General features: G+C 44.4%; 1 long non-coding RNA gene across 3 annotated transcripts; it reads left to right on the plus strand.

Moving 5' to 3' along the window:
* Positions 816–4666, plus strand: LOC110434893. Of its 3 annotated transcripts, none has more exons than XR_002452423.1 (3): positions 817–1461; positions 1611–3938; positions 4038–4666. It is a non-coding gene; the product is annotated as an uncharacterized LOC110434893 (long non-coding RNA). The 3 variants fall into 3 exon arrangements; XR_002452422.1 differs by having other exon boundaries at positions 1611–2012; positions 2101–4666; XR_002452421.1 differs by having other exon boundaries at positions 816–1461; positions 1611–4666.

Here is a 15288-nt window from a genome sequence, read left to right on the forward strand (position 1 = left end):
GTCCAGCGTCCTCGTTTTGACGTGTTCCGCGCGCCCGGCCGGTCCAGACTCCCGAGCCACGCCTCCACCGCGCGGGCAGGCGAGCGGACGGAGCAACAAGTCTTGGTGGGCTGCTCGCACGGATGGGTTGGCCGGCGGGCGCCCACGACGTTGCCGTGCGCGCGGCTCCAGATCAGGTCACTAGGACTTGTTGAGTTCGCGAAAATTTTCAGATTTTAATATTTTGTTTTTATTTGATAATTATTATTCAATCATAGACTAAGTTATTGTTTAGTTCACACAAAAATTAAAAACTTTTCAAAATTTTTCGTCATATCAAATCTTGCGCCACATATATAAAGCACTAAATATAGACGAAAATAAAAATTAATTACACAGTTTACCTGTAAATCGCAAGATGAATATTTTGAGTTTAGTTAGTCGATGATTGGATAATAATTGCTAAATAAAAATAAAAGTGTGAAAACCAAAAAGTTTTCGGAACTAAACAAAGACTAACTAGGCTCAAAAGATTCGTCTCATAAATTACAGCTGCGCAATTAGTTATCTTTTTTATTTATATTTAATGCTTCATGTAGGAGAACGTGCTATAAGATTCATGTGATGAGAAATCTTGAAAATTTTTAACAAGATCTGAGCGCCACCGTCTTTTTTGACGAGGACGGCGGCAACTGCAACCATACGCTACTGCTGGTTGCTGGCAGATTGGCAGGGCAGCCGAACGGATGGTCTTTGGGCCTTGTTTTCCCACTTCGAAAATTTTTCAACTATTATATCGAATATTTCTCTACAACTAAAAAGAGCCACATGTTATCGTCTCCGCGTTTCATCGGACTGCCTCCCCGTATCCCTTCCCGCAACGCCCTTCCTCTCCCGGTCCGCACGTCCAGCTCCACCACGCCAACCGCCGCCGCGCAGCTCTGCCTCCGCAACGCAGGCCTCCGCACGCGCAAGCGCGGGATCTCGCGCGGGCGCACGTCCAGCTCCACCACGCCAACCGCCGCCGCGCAGCTCTGCCTCCGCAACGCAGGCCTCCGCACGTCCAGCTCCACCACGATATCATCCGCCGGACGCACGCCAGTCCAACCGCCGCCGCGCAGCTCCCCGACGCACGCCGTCCAGCTCCGTAACCCGTAGCAACGCACCGGAACGTCGTCTCGCCTCCGCCTCGGCCTCCGCACGCGCAAGCGCGGGCTCCCAGGCCGGATTTCGCGCAGCGGCGGCGGCAGCGGCTTCCTCCTAGGCCAGATTTGGTGTGGCGGCGACGGCGGCTTCCTCCCAGACCGGATTTGGTGCGGCGGCGGCGGCGGCTTCCACCATGGTTGGATTTGGCACGGCAACAGCTGATTCGTCCCCGATCTATGGCAGAAGCTTCACCAGTGCTTCTCCTGTTTGGTGGGATGCAGCCGACGGGGGATCTCCAATTTCTCCCGCATTTCAGCATCCAGCAAGTTGGGATCGGTATAAGATGCTCTGTCCATGTCTCTCAGTTGTTATTGTTCATACTTCTCTTGGTTCTTTTTTTTTTTATAAAAACAGTTGTGAAGTTCAGTTACCATTTTTTTATAATGCTGCTGCTTAGTGTAAACTGCTGTTTGTTTTGGTTACAGATGCATGACTTCAACCAAACGGCAACAGGATGGTGTACGGTAATCAGGACTAATACTGCGAGTCCGATGGCGGCGATGATCACCATCTCTGTACCTGTCTTGTTCATATCGCTCCCTACTTCTGCTCTGGTTTCGCCTTCTATAGTCTCTGTCCTGATAATCCTCTCGATACCTTCACAAATGGCTAGCACTCATATTAAAAATAAAGATAATTCATTTGAAATACTATACCAATTTTAGTACTATGAGTAACAGAGCTATCATCCCAGCTGAAAATTTCTTAAGTTATATTGTATAGGTCTAATTTGGTGCCTTCGTGGTACCATTTGGGCACTTGAGCAATAACCATGAAACACAACACCATTTTGCAGGGGCCCTTGTATGCTATAGCCTATCACAAAGGTAATATGTGCAGCATACATTCATTTTCATTTCATATTTTATAGTGGAATAGTATTCCTTTAATCCTCTTTATTTGGCATTGTAGCAGTTAAACGAGACAACTAGGAGTACATCTCTACTAAAGTAGTGAAGTGTGCCTATTCCATTTAGTGCAAGCAACACTTTTCTTTGTTTATTGGTTAATAAGCCTAAACATGAGCAGTTTGGGAGACAAACAAATTTAGTACGCAGCAAGATTCACAAAGTCAATAAGGGCATGAGGTCATAACTAGCTTTTCCTTCAGTGCATGCAATTTTGAAACATCATACACAAAGGGAACAGAGGGAGTACCAACTATGTCATTGTCAAGATTCAAATATGCAGGCTATTTCTTACCTTGGTCTTGGACTGCGGCTTCTGAAACGACCCCTTGGCTTTGGATTTTCTTCTGTAATTCTACCCCTATGGCTGCAAACACAAACAAGAAGGCAATGCTTAATAAGTGAAATTGCTTTTAGTGTTTTGCCATTCTCTGAGTTGTATTGATGCACTTAATAGATAGTAAAATGATAGTATCAACATATTTTACATGATAGCAAGCGACATTCTTGATTATTGTAATGGGTGTTTTCTTAGAAAAGAAACAATATGAGTTAAACAGGCCATGTAATGTGACTTTTGCCCTCTGCTAGATGTGTAAACAAGTAATTTGGGTTTGTATGTCTAATAGAAACACTCTTACTTGCCATTTCTAAACTTCATTCAGACATATACAAGTAGAGTCAAAGTTCTTACTTGCCCATCTAATAGATTTCAGTATTAGATGGGCAAATGCAGTAGCATTTAGATTACACAAGAATTTAGAACTTGGTAATTTTTGTTACCATAATTTTAGTCTAGGACATGAAAAATCAGGAATATATTTTTATTGGAGTGCAAGTTGAGATATCAGAAGACATGCAACTGGTGCTTGCAGATTCTCTCATGCAGCTGTATGCAGCTGCTGCATTTTGGCTTTAATAGGTGAGACAAGAATGTGTCTCTTCCGGCCCCCGTGAAATATAGTTATTACTTATGACTGTTTAGCTAGCTCCATGCTCTTAGTTTTATTGGGCAGCTTCATTTCTGCAATGCAGCATCTCAGTTAAAGCAAGTATCAATCATCCAGTTAATTCTTGTCAATTGGGACTTATGAATTATGATAGTTTTAAAAAGCTATCTCCTATTCTCATTTCCAAGACTGGTGTATTTGTACAGGGAAACATAAGTTTAGTCACATTCAATATTTCATGAACACGTAGACTTGTGTCGATTTCATGTACAACTCTGTTTGGCATGCCATTTTCCCTGTGTTGATTTTGGGAAGAAAGCAAATTCTTCTGCTACTTGCATAGTTAGAAGATACTAGATACCAATTGTTTAATTTGCCTTATGGCCGTTTGGGCAGCTGCACAAGCAATTCCTGAGGATCTCCTTTCTCTCAAGAGAGAGCAACTCGTCTGCTTCTTTATGGGAAAGCCAGATTTATCCGGGCATTAGGGGTCAGCCATTGGTTGTAATGAACAAGGACTATGTGGCAGCAATACTATTTTTCTCTTCAATTCTAATAATATGTGTATTTCTGCAATTTGTTTAATTTTTCTTTATTTTAGTACTGCAGTTTTAGGGCATGTTTTTAATTTTTGAACGTTGTCATTCTAGATAGTAAATTTGCTTCTTGGTGGATTATTTATTGGTGAGCGCTAGGGGTACATTTTAGATTGGATTCTTTGTCATTCCACAGTTTAGCTTAAGCGTGCTGACAATTCTCAGTTAAGTTGTCGTAACATTCAAGGTTCAGCTGACATGCACACTACAACATATATTTAGCTTAAATTACCCCCTATCTGTTGCTATCATGGGCTCATGGCTGCACAACCACCACAGTACACATTATATAAATGATGGTCAGTATACTTGCTTTGTCTACAGTTGATATGAATTTGTCTGCCTTTTAGTATGTATCTGTAAAATTTTTGTTTCATGTTTGTTTTTCTGCTTACCAGGGAAGGGGAAGATACAATGTTTACTTCCTTATGATTGTTGCCCAAATTTCTCTACTGTAAACACTACACAGCAGAAGGTGATCCATAGCTTCCGGCGCCTGGTCATAGATGATGCAGTCTTTAGTGCTCTGCAACCCATGACAATGTCTCCTAGCAGTAGTACAACAACGTCCATGCATCACCAGCCAAAAGAATTTTTTGACTCATGGGAGGACATCTTTTCCAGATTTGCTTGGCTTCAGGCGGATTTGATGAACCATAGAACATTGCGACATAGGCCGAGGCTGCACAATACTGCTGGTCGTCGGACAAGCACCGCGAGGTCAAGATACCGGTAATCTCACACCCATGCTCGTTGTGGAATTGCTTCCGCCACTCCCTAGCCACTGCCATGAACAACACTATAGGAATTCAGACTTATGGTTGTTGAGTTTTGGAGTTTTTCATATTTGTATATTTTTTCCAATAGGCTTCACTTGAGCAGATCAGGATAGAAGGCATATGTGTTATTGAGTAGGCTTTGAGCAACTTAAGAGTCGTGATGTCTGGTTTGAATTCTTTTTTAGGGGAGAAAATATGGTCCAACAGTATTGCTATCTCAAATTCAAAAATGTCATTTTTTTTGTCAACCTTCAATAGTCTTGACTTTATTTTTTCCCTTTGCAACGCACGAGTATTAACTTTATAATAAAAACACATGAATCACATGATAAGATAATAATATTGTAAAATTTTGCCGATGTTAAAGTGACATTTAGTATAAAAAACAAAGTTTATAAAATTAACATAGTCATAGCATTTCCATACTATCATGTACTACGAAATTAAATATCTTGGAGATTTCTTCTCGCTGATATAAAAGATTATCTTAGTCGCATCAGAAAAATGTATATACAGTAGAGTTTATGAGCCTATGACGCTGCACTATCCATGAATGTGTTAATTTCATGAATTTTGCTTTTTGATTAAATGTTACTTTAACATTGATATTTAGTTTCATAATATTATTATCTTATCATGCGATCTATGTGTTTTTCGTACAAAATTTAATTATCCCGTAGCAACGCACGGGCATGCTACCTAGTAGATATATAAATATTAAATATAAATGTATAATTTATCTGTAAATCGTAAGATGAATTTTTTAAAAATCTAATTAGTCTATAATTGAACATTAGTTGATAAATAAAACAAAATGCTACAATAGTCAAATCTAAAAAAAATTTTGAACTAAACGAGACCTTGGTTCACTTGTGCCTCCACATGGCATTGGCACGGCACATATATGGAGCATTAAATATAGATAAAAACAAAAACTAATTATACAGTTTAATTGTAAATCAAAAGAGACACCCAGGCCTAGGATTTCAATTTTGGTTTGGGGATCTCGATTCGAGGTTGTGGATTTCGATTTGTGCTGTGAGCAATTTTGCCTTTCATCTTTAGGTCCCGCGAGCCGACATCAGCATGGTCGAACAACGAAGCTAGGATAGTGCCGACATTAGCTTTCAGGACCTCTGTTGGCCGAATATGGCTTCAAGCCTCTCTCTTCCTCAGCAATTTTTCAAAGTTAGTTGTATAGTGCTAGTCCTTTTTTTCTTGGGCCTTGTTTACACTACACCATAACACCCGTCAGACATCTGACGCTAAAATTATATTTGGCGATAGATGATCTGTCCCTAAAGGTAACTCACAGACTATCCGACGCTAAATCTGCATTTACCGATTCACGGTCCATCGTCATAGGTACTCACATTTATCGTTGAACCATCTGACGCTAAAATCTGGTATACTGTAATTCTGTCTGTCGCCAAAAATAAATGGCCCCACCCTCACATGCATATTCTGCTCACACGCCGGCTTAATTTATCTCCCGCGCAAATATTGGCCTGGCCCATGAGTAGAGAAACCTTAGCCCAAATCCCAAATCCAGAAGTGCCAACCTTGCCCGCGTGCCGCCGCTCTTCCATCTCCCAAATCGCTCTCTCAGCCAGCACCAAATCTGCCACCTTCAGGTCGTGCTCCCAGATCTCAGCCCACCCCGCCCCCAAACTGCACGCTCACAGTCGATCTCCTCCTCGCTGTCGCCCTCTACTTCCCGCTCGCCCGTCCCCGCTCGTCTCGCCCCAACCCTAAAGCTTCCGGTCAGCCACCCTGCGGTCCCTTGGAGGAAGCCACGCCCCTGAAGGACATGTCCGTGCGGCACGCCACCCCCTGGAGATTTAGAGGCGAGCATTACTGCTTCATTTCCTTGCTGACGGCGGATCTGAGATTCAGAGGGTTGTGGGCGTGGCCTCAGACGCTCGGCACTTTGGTCCCTCGCTGCTGGCTGTGGTAGGTGTGGAAGAGGCCACGAGCACTGCTGATGCTCCTAAAGCTGATGCAGTAAGGTGAGATAATTTTTCCCCTCCACTCCCTTCTTCCTAGGTCATAGAATTCATGGGTGCTGGTAAGACTCCCAAGCCGAACTGCCTCTGCACTATGTGTGTCGTGTTTGTGCTGATTCAGATTTGCCAAATGTTGTGATGAGGGTGGGGTGAGAGTGTAGATCGAGAGGTCTCCTAATAGCAGCTTGCGTTTGAAAGGATTCCTGTGCTGCTTGCTATTTGTACTGTTGTTATTCACTAACCAATGTGCTTGCCTACTCACTAAATCGGGTTTTAAAAATAGAGGTAAAACAAAAAAAATATTTTAATCCTACTCACTAAATCAGGTTTTGAAAATAGGGGTAAAACAGAAAAAATATATATTTTAATTCTAGGAAATGCACATGATCTGGTGGCTCTTTTTCAATGGCAAATTAGGTGTTCTATGGTGTGGATGAGACTGTCAAGAAATGGTTTATGGATACAGCTGCAAAGAAGTGGAAGGACCACAAAGCGGACTTAAAAGATAAGTTTTTTTGATGAAACATTAATAGATGAGCAAATGAAGGAAAGACTTAAAAATAAATTAAATGATGATAACATCAATGGTCTTATTGAGTTTTGGAGGTCTCCTAAATGCCAAGTAAGGATCAATTCATATGAATCTCTCTTTTCCATTACTTGTCTATGAATGCCAAATCTCAGTGATTTCTACCATAGGCTCGCACTGAAAGAGGTAAAGCAAATCTTGCGAAGTTGAAGGTTCATCATACATCTGGAAGTATTAGCCACGCTTGTCGTAGTTATAATCTGGTACAAAATCCTATCTTGTAGTCTACTTTTATATATAATATGTGCTTTTGCTCCATAGTTCAGTGAGTTCTCTTGTCGTGTATTTTTAGTAGCTATAGTAATGCATTGACAAGTAATGCATTGACTCAGTTCTATAATTTATCTATGACTTCTACTTTATTTTGGGGCATTTTCATTGGTAAATAGTTACACAATTTGTAGGGTAAAGCACTTGGACGCTCCCCTCGAAGAGATGAAGTATACATCAACACACATACAAAAAAAATGGAGTACCTTTAAGGGAGGCAGCAGGAACGATTGTAAGTTTCCCACAAAAAGAAACATGGTTCTATTGTCTACACTTTACTTATTTATATTCTGTAGGGTGAGCTCAAAGCCATTGTTGAAGCTCAACCAGAATTAAAGGATAGAACAATTCAAGAAGGGAATGTGTATGCTGCTGTGTGTGGGGCAAAGGAGCCAAGAGGATGTGTTCGTATTTTGGATTTTGGGTCTAGGACCAATTCCCCAAGAGGTTGGTACCCCAGGGCTCAAAGCGCTCATGTCAACAAGGATGCATATGGAAATTCGGGCTCGACAGCAAGCTGAAAGTAAGAACAGAGCTTATGAGCAACACATCACCGAATTGGAAGAGGAAAGGATGACAAATGCTGAAGTCTTGTCCTAGCATGGCTCTAATTCACGACAGTACGCGGTAAAGAACTCAAACTAAATTATCTCTTTTCATGTCTTCATATGCATACAATTCTCTGGTAGTAGCCAATGAATTTTCTTGCTTCGATTCTTGTGTAGACTCCGACACCTAAAGGACCCACTAATGAGGCACATAATTCTCCTCGACGTGAAGAATATGATAATTATTTAGAGAATGATTACTATGGCCAGTATGATGAGGAAGATGAGAATTTGCTCCCCAATAGGCATGCTGTAGCCTGGTTAGCTTTGAACATCACAACAACAACAAATGCTCGCCCTTGCTTTCCAAATGATTCACTAGTTAGTAGTACTGCTCATGGTCTGACAAAAGTCACAAAGTGACAGAAGACTTAACCAACTGAGCCACTATCACTTATTTATGTGTGCTGATTTATTTAAACAAGTACTTCTAATTCTGTTCTCCCAAAAGATAATCCTACATAACTCAGACGCAAGATAGAACTTCACCCACTATAAACTATACTGAAATATGTAATTAAAGTTTACAACTTACTGTTATTTGTAGTAGATGGCTATTTAACTGTATTTGGAGAAAACTCTTGTAATTTGGCTTGAGTTTCTAGAAAATGGATGTCTACACTTGCTGATTATGCACAACACCTACACATATTTCCTCCACTTGACTAATTACATGGTTGTTATCCTTTTCAGAAAGTATTGGGCGGTCTTTGGCTTGAGTTTCTGAAAAATGGTTCTGCACATAATCTGGTGGAGGCTTTAGTCCATTGCTTTTGGTTTTTGAGTTCCTAGAAATGATTGTGTGCACAAACCTTAGTATGTCAAACACAAGCTAGTAGTATTACTTGTGTATGCATTCATATGATCTTTTGGTAGCTGACCATGTTAGATGATGTATTATGCAAGACAAGATTGTATGTTTATTTGTATTGACCTCCATGTGATGTATGTGATGGACCATAAACTTGAATCTGGCCTGCATGTTTTCTCATTGTATTTTTTAATATTTATATTATCCTGTTGAACGATCTGATGCTATAAATACATGGATTATGACTGGTAATGGGCCATCTGTCGCTGAAACTTGGTAACAGATTTTCTGTCGCTATATATTTTCAGAGCGTCAGATGATCTGTCGCTAAAGGTGTTGTCTGTCGCTAAAGATTTTTACCGGCAGTAGAAGTCTATCGGTATAGGTTTTTAGCATCAGATCATCTGCTCCTGTAACCGCTTTTGCCGTCAGATCATCCATCGCTAATCTTGGTGTTGTGGTGTAGTGTTAGTTCACCCCAAAAACTAAAAACTTTTCAAAATTTCCCATCACATCGAATCTTGCGACACATGTATAAAGCATTAAATATAGATGAAAATAAAAACTAATTGTACAGTTTGTCTGTAACTCGCGAGACGAATCTTTTAAGCTTAGTTATTACATGTTTGGACAATATTTGTTAAATAAAGCCGAAAATGCTACAATGTCAAAATTCAAAAAAAAAATGGAATCTAAACAAGGCCGGTAAAGGTGCACTCTTGCGGTCAACTAGATCAGTCTTTCATTGGAGACGGACTAGGCCTAGGCGGACGGTTCCCACAGTGCAGCGCAAGGATAGACACATCTCTGGAGGAGGAACCAATGGATGACTTCCACGAAAGAGACACACAGGCTTCAGCCGTCGTGCTGTAAACGCTACGGCTTTTGGTTTTGGATGACCTCGGGCGTCAAGGTCAATGCTGTGTTCTTTCACACAGCACAAAGGCAGTGATCGAGTGCACTAGCTAGTGCGCAAAACTTCGTTTTCACTTTTAAGAACCCGATTTTTGAGATGTTACGTGCAAGAAAAAGAGATACACAATACTGTACTACAGCAACTTAAAAACATTGTTGCACGTACAATTTCCTCAGGGTATACAGCCCAGCATCTGGATCGGCAGTTCCTTTTTTTGCCCCCCGATGTGAGCGCAAGCTTTGATTTGTTCGAATTTGCTGCTTCTATAGTTGTACATTGTTTTATCAGCCAGACAAACCGCGTTGCAGCCGCCCACGAACACCGGCCCGTTGCGGCGCCCACACCACCGCGGCTCCCCTTGGTCCCCGGCCACCACTTTCAACAATACCATGGGCAGCGTCTTTGGCACGTGATACGACGTCACATCCGGCGTCGGCGCCGCCGAGGCCGAGCAGCTCAAGAGCGTGGTGCGTGAGGGGTTCGAGCTCTCGGCGCCTTCAATTGGTCGGACCACCTGGCTCGCCCACCTGTACGACCCTAGCAACATCATCCGCTGCTGCGCTGTTCTCGTGCCACGCATCCAGACCTCCGTCTGTGGTGTCATCGACGAGCACTGCCACCGCCGCCCTAGACGACATGCTGACTTTATCGACGTGTCCCTCTCCCTCAAGGGTGACAAGAAGCTAGCTTGTGTTCGACATCGACGCGTCGTCGTCGCTGTGGAAGAGCTAGAGGGAGTACATCAGGGTGTGGTGGCACGACCAGGGAAGATGCACAGCTTCATGTGGCTAGAGGGTGGCGCATCTTGGACCCCACCACACTGTTGGACCACGTTGTCATGCTCAAGAAGCCTGACGTTGAGCTCTAGAAACAGGCACATATGCGTGTCACGCTCGCTGCCGCTCGTGCTCGGTGGCGCTCGCTATGGCTGACCCATGCCATGCACCGCACTCACCCGGCCAGGACCTATGCTTCCGCTTGGCTATGCTCGCGCGCACTCAGCGCCACAGGCATCATGCGCCACTCGCCACGCTCGTCACCCACCCACGTCCCACACTACACCGTCGTCCTTGTCCGTATGTATCCTGTTTGCAATAGTGGCTCACCCACATACCACCGCGCCACGCTTGCCCCCAGGCGCTACGTCGACCCTCACCCGATCCGAGCCTTTTGCACGTGAAGGGTAAACTTGTAAAAGAAAAAATATAGGGTTTTTAATAAATATGAACATAAAACAAAGAAGTATGGACGCTTTATGCACCACTCATTAAGTTTTTGGATAAAAATGCACTCTCAAACCTGATTTACATTTTACTCAATCATAAATATGAGTATCACCTTCTAACCAACCATCACACTCATTAATCAGTTCACGGCATGTAGTAGAATCATTATAGCCTAAATTCAAACACGTTTCTAGAACTTCTTTATTCACATCAAGCAGCAAGGTTGAGCCTTCTTCTTCCTCTTATTGCATCTCTCACTATCTAGTTGCAGCATCTCTCATTCACTACCTCTTTTGCATCCACAACCAAGGTGGGAAAGTCCGGTTTGATCTCCCTGTGGGAGTTTACGTTTGTACTAATCATGTCCGCTCTAATTTGGTTTACTCTAGTCATGACCAGCCATGCTATACAGTGAAATCTAGACATACAAAAAACACTAGATTGTAGGACCTCTGCCTCTACAATGTACAGTGTAGGATAGTGCACAATCTCTAGTGCCCTAGTGTAGAAAAACATGCTAAGATAAATGTAAAAAACCATTATAATGCTAAACTGCTACTTAAAATTGGATTAACACTTGTTCAATTCTTGGCATCTCTTGTGATGCAAAAAAAATGAAGACATGCACAGATGGAGAGATGAAGACAAGAGGGGATCATGGTACACAGATGAACAAAGCAACAATAGGTCATAGAGCGGGCATGTGTTGCAAACGTGTATATGCAAGATTGCAAGAGAAGCAACAGGAGGAAGAAGTGTGACAACACAGTGAGGTGACATGGATTTACAGTCAGTGTGCAAAAACACTGTGAAATGGGTTGTGGGATGAATTTTCAATGGTTTGAATAGGTGAGTGATGAATGATTACTGCCTCTCTGGATTTAGAGATGAGGGACTAAACTTATGCCACCCTAACAGTTGAGGGATGAAAAAGAACTCAATTCAAAATAGAACTTGAACCTACAAAATGTGCTTGACTAGAAGTGCTAAAGTTCTCAAAGTGGAAGTTTCAAGTAACTTAAATAATCACACAAACACCAAAAGTTGAGTTTACTATACATGTCGGTGGGGTATTTATAGGGCCCTGACCTTCACATTTTACACTAAATAACTGTTTTGCCCTTGACATAAATGATTACAACTTTTTTACAGGTAAGGGTGAAGTGGTTTTTTGCTACATCTAAGTCTTCAATTCTTCAGTTTTGCTCATCAAGTTTCCAAATAACTCTTGACTTAGTTGACTTTTGCTCTCAATCAGTGTGTGAAGCCAACTTCTTGTCTTCATCTTTGTCTTGTTTTGTTTGCTGATTTGCTGGAGGCGAAGAAGAAATATTTTAGCGAAGTCGAATTAAGGCGAAGCCAATCTTTTCATCTTCGTCATGTTAACATTCCTACAAGCAAACTTTGTTATGAAAGTTAGAAAATGAATTTTGAAGTTCTGACTCAAAAGTTTGGGGTTGCTTTTTATGATGAAGTTAAATTCCCAACACAAATTAAGCTATGTATCATTTCATTAAGGTAGAGGAATACAAGACGAGATGGATTTAGAAAGGAACCCAACTCACCGAATGAAACACCACCATATCCACCCACCCTAACTGAGAAGGAAAGGGTGGGGGTGGTTCTAATAAACAAGACCAGGACCTGACCAACAAAAGACTACCTAGAAATTAGGCAAGCTAGACCAAAGACCTTGCAAGCAATTCACTAAGCTAAGATACACTATTACATGTTCTAGATATCTCAAAAGACGGAAGAGCAAACATTACAAAAACAATAGTAATCAGATAAACTAAATGTGGAAAGATGAGGACAGCTGGAGAGAGAGGGGGGGGAGAAAGATGAGGACGACTAGCCTGCAAGGCCATGCCTCCCTGCGCCGCGCGCCACGGTACGATGGTAGATTTAGACAAAGGGAGAGGGAGAGGGGAGGGGTGATGGGCCAAGGTCAGACTAGGGAGAGGCGGAGGAGGCAAGAAGAAGCATCGAGAAGAGAAGAAGACGACATGTTTTTAAATGCAGCACATTGTGGTCGTATATGAAGGGAAAAATTTGGAAGGAGAATGAGTGGCTAAGCAATTTTGAGATGACGTGGCCCTTCTCCCCTGCTGGGGTGAATCTTGTGATTGTAGAGGTAAAATTCCTATATTCCAAACACTTGTTCCTATACAAGCAATTGTGTTTTCCAATATTTTAAACATATATTCCTTTCCTATTCTTTTCCTCTATTTTATATCTCTATTCTTTTAGTGCATGTTTAGAACAGTTTCATGAGTTATTGTGAGTCTTTTCTTTTTGCCAAACACCATGTTTCAAAACAGCTCATGGGGTGATGCTCTTCTTTTATATGCTTTCACAGAGGATTGGAAAGAGATGAAGCTAAAAAATAGCTTTTCACAACGCTCTCTCATTTCCCTCTCATCCATACATGAGGTGAAGCTAAACTGATAACACACTCAGACGCTCATTATTTTATTTTACTTAATTATAAGTACAAGATAAGACAAAAAGGCAGGCTTCTAACTAGCTTAGCCGCTTACATAAGCAATTAGGCTATCGGCAATGCTCAAGGAATGTGCTAATAATCTGAACCACTGACAAGATGGTTCAATGCTTCCATCTCTGACATGATAAGCACCAATCTGCTCGTGGCACGGTGGCAGTCATGTCTCTCGTCACAATGCATGCCTTAAGGGCACATGCCCTCACTCTTCGAATTCGCATTGAGAAGTGTGCAAACACACATCTCAAAGCAGTTTCGCATTGAGATGTGTGTTTGCACACTTTTCAAAGCGAATTCAATAGGTGGAAGAGTGAGGACATATGCCCTTAAGAGCAAAATCAACTTTACCCAGGTAGATTGTATCTGCGCTGAGGAATGGAAACACCCGAGGGGACACCGAGAGCCCACCCGGCCAACCGTAACGGTCAATGAAGATGGCACGACCTCCCAGGTTGCGACGGTCACGGAGCGTCGTCTTCCCTGTGCTCAAGTTAACCCTGTACACCCTATACATCCTCCTATAAGTGTAGTGATCGTCGCAACCTCGGACCTGGCGTAGCATACGGTGCACGAGCCGGAGATCCCCATCACCATTATCCACCAGGTGCACGGTGTCCATCATCATCGAGCTAAACGTAAACGGCTTGGGCCCCTCGGCTGCCACCACCAGACGGGGACCTCCGCCTCCGGCCATGTCCACCGTCACGAGGACACCACCGGCGGTGACGCCGTATAATTGGCCAGCGAAGAATACCGTAGACCTGATCATCAGCTGTGGCCCCGTGTCGAGCAGCACCCAGCGGTCGTCTCCGGGCCGAGCAATGGCCATTCTCCTGTAGTAGTAGAGGTAGACGGTGCGGTGATCCACGAGGCCCGCGCAGCACGGCGGGCACTCCACGAAGCCCGCCGCGGCCGTGGACGGCGGGAGCTCGGCCGTCTGCCGCGTCAGCGGGTTCAGCAGGCGGACAGCCTTGCTGGTCTTGCAATGCAGGAAGAGGAGACCGTCGGCGGTGGCTCGGAGCACACCGTGGTCGCGGAGCTCCGGAACGTCCACCTGGACGCACTGGCCGGTGCGGGTGTTCAGGAACCGGCGACGGATTCCGTGTCGAGCGGCGGCGGTCGCGAGCTGCTCCTGCTCGTAGTCGTCGCGGAGCATGATCCACTGCCGCGGGTAGAGGCGCGGGTCATCGAGCACGCCGCGCGCGCGCGGATCCGCGCAGCATCGCCGCCACGGGACGCACACGGCTCGGAAGCGGACGTAGTCCGCCACGTCGTCGTTGGCGAGGACGCGGTCGGCGATCAGGCCGGCTGGACCCTCGTCGAGCCCCGCCCAGTCCCTCCACCTGGAGCTGCCGAGGGCCGCACCGGAACCGAACCTAACCGTACGCGACCGCTTGGCGGCCCAGGATGCGGAGACGGCACGACGAAGACGAAGCCCACGCGCGGTGTTTGGCTTCTTCCCCCGCCTCGGCCGTCGCTGGGCTTGGTTGCTTGCTCGGTGCGGGGCGGCGGCATCAGGTTCTTGCTCGGCTTGGGATTTGGCGCTGCAGGAGCTAAGGCCTGCCGCCGCATCGTCGGGCGTCTGCCGGAGCCGGGTCCGGCTGGTGGTGGTGCCGGAGGAGCGAAGACCTGACGCCGATGCCGCATCGTCGGGCGTCTTCTTTCTTCTCCTCCGCGGCCGCTGCGAGACCTGGGGGTGCTGGCAGGCTTCAGCAGCTCGCTTCCCCATACGTCTATGATCTATCGGCGGCGGCGGCGGCGGCAGGTATTCCTGTCGTCCCTCTCTGTAGGCACACGGGTGGGAAGGGAATTGGATGGATGGGCCACGGAAGATATGGTGCTAGTGCTACAAAATAGAAATGGGCCGATGGGTCACGGGCCTGATCAGGCAGGTTTAGAATGGGCAGTGTTTTTCTTTTTCTTTTATCTTTTTTAATATAA

This window comes from Sorghum bicolor, chromosome 4 (genome assembly GCF_000003195.3).
Source record: "Sorghum bicolor cultivar BTx623 chromosome 4, Sorghum_bicolor_NCBIv3, whole genome shotgun sequence".
NCBI classification, from domain to species: Eukaryota; Viridiplantae; Streptophyta; class Magnoliopsida; order Poales; family Poaceae; genus Sorghum; species Sorghum bicolor.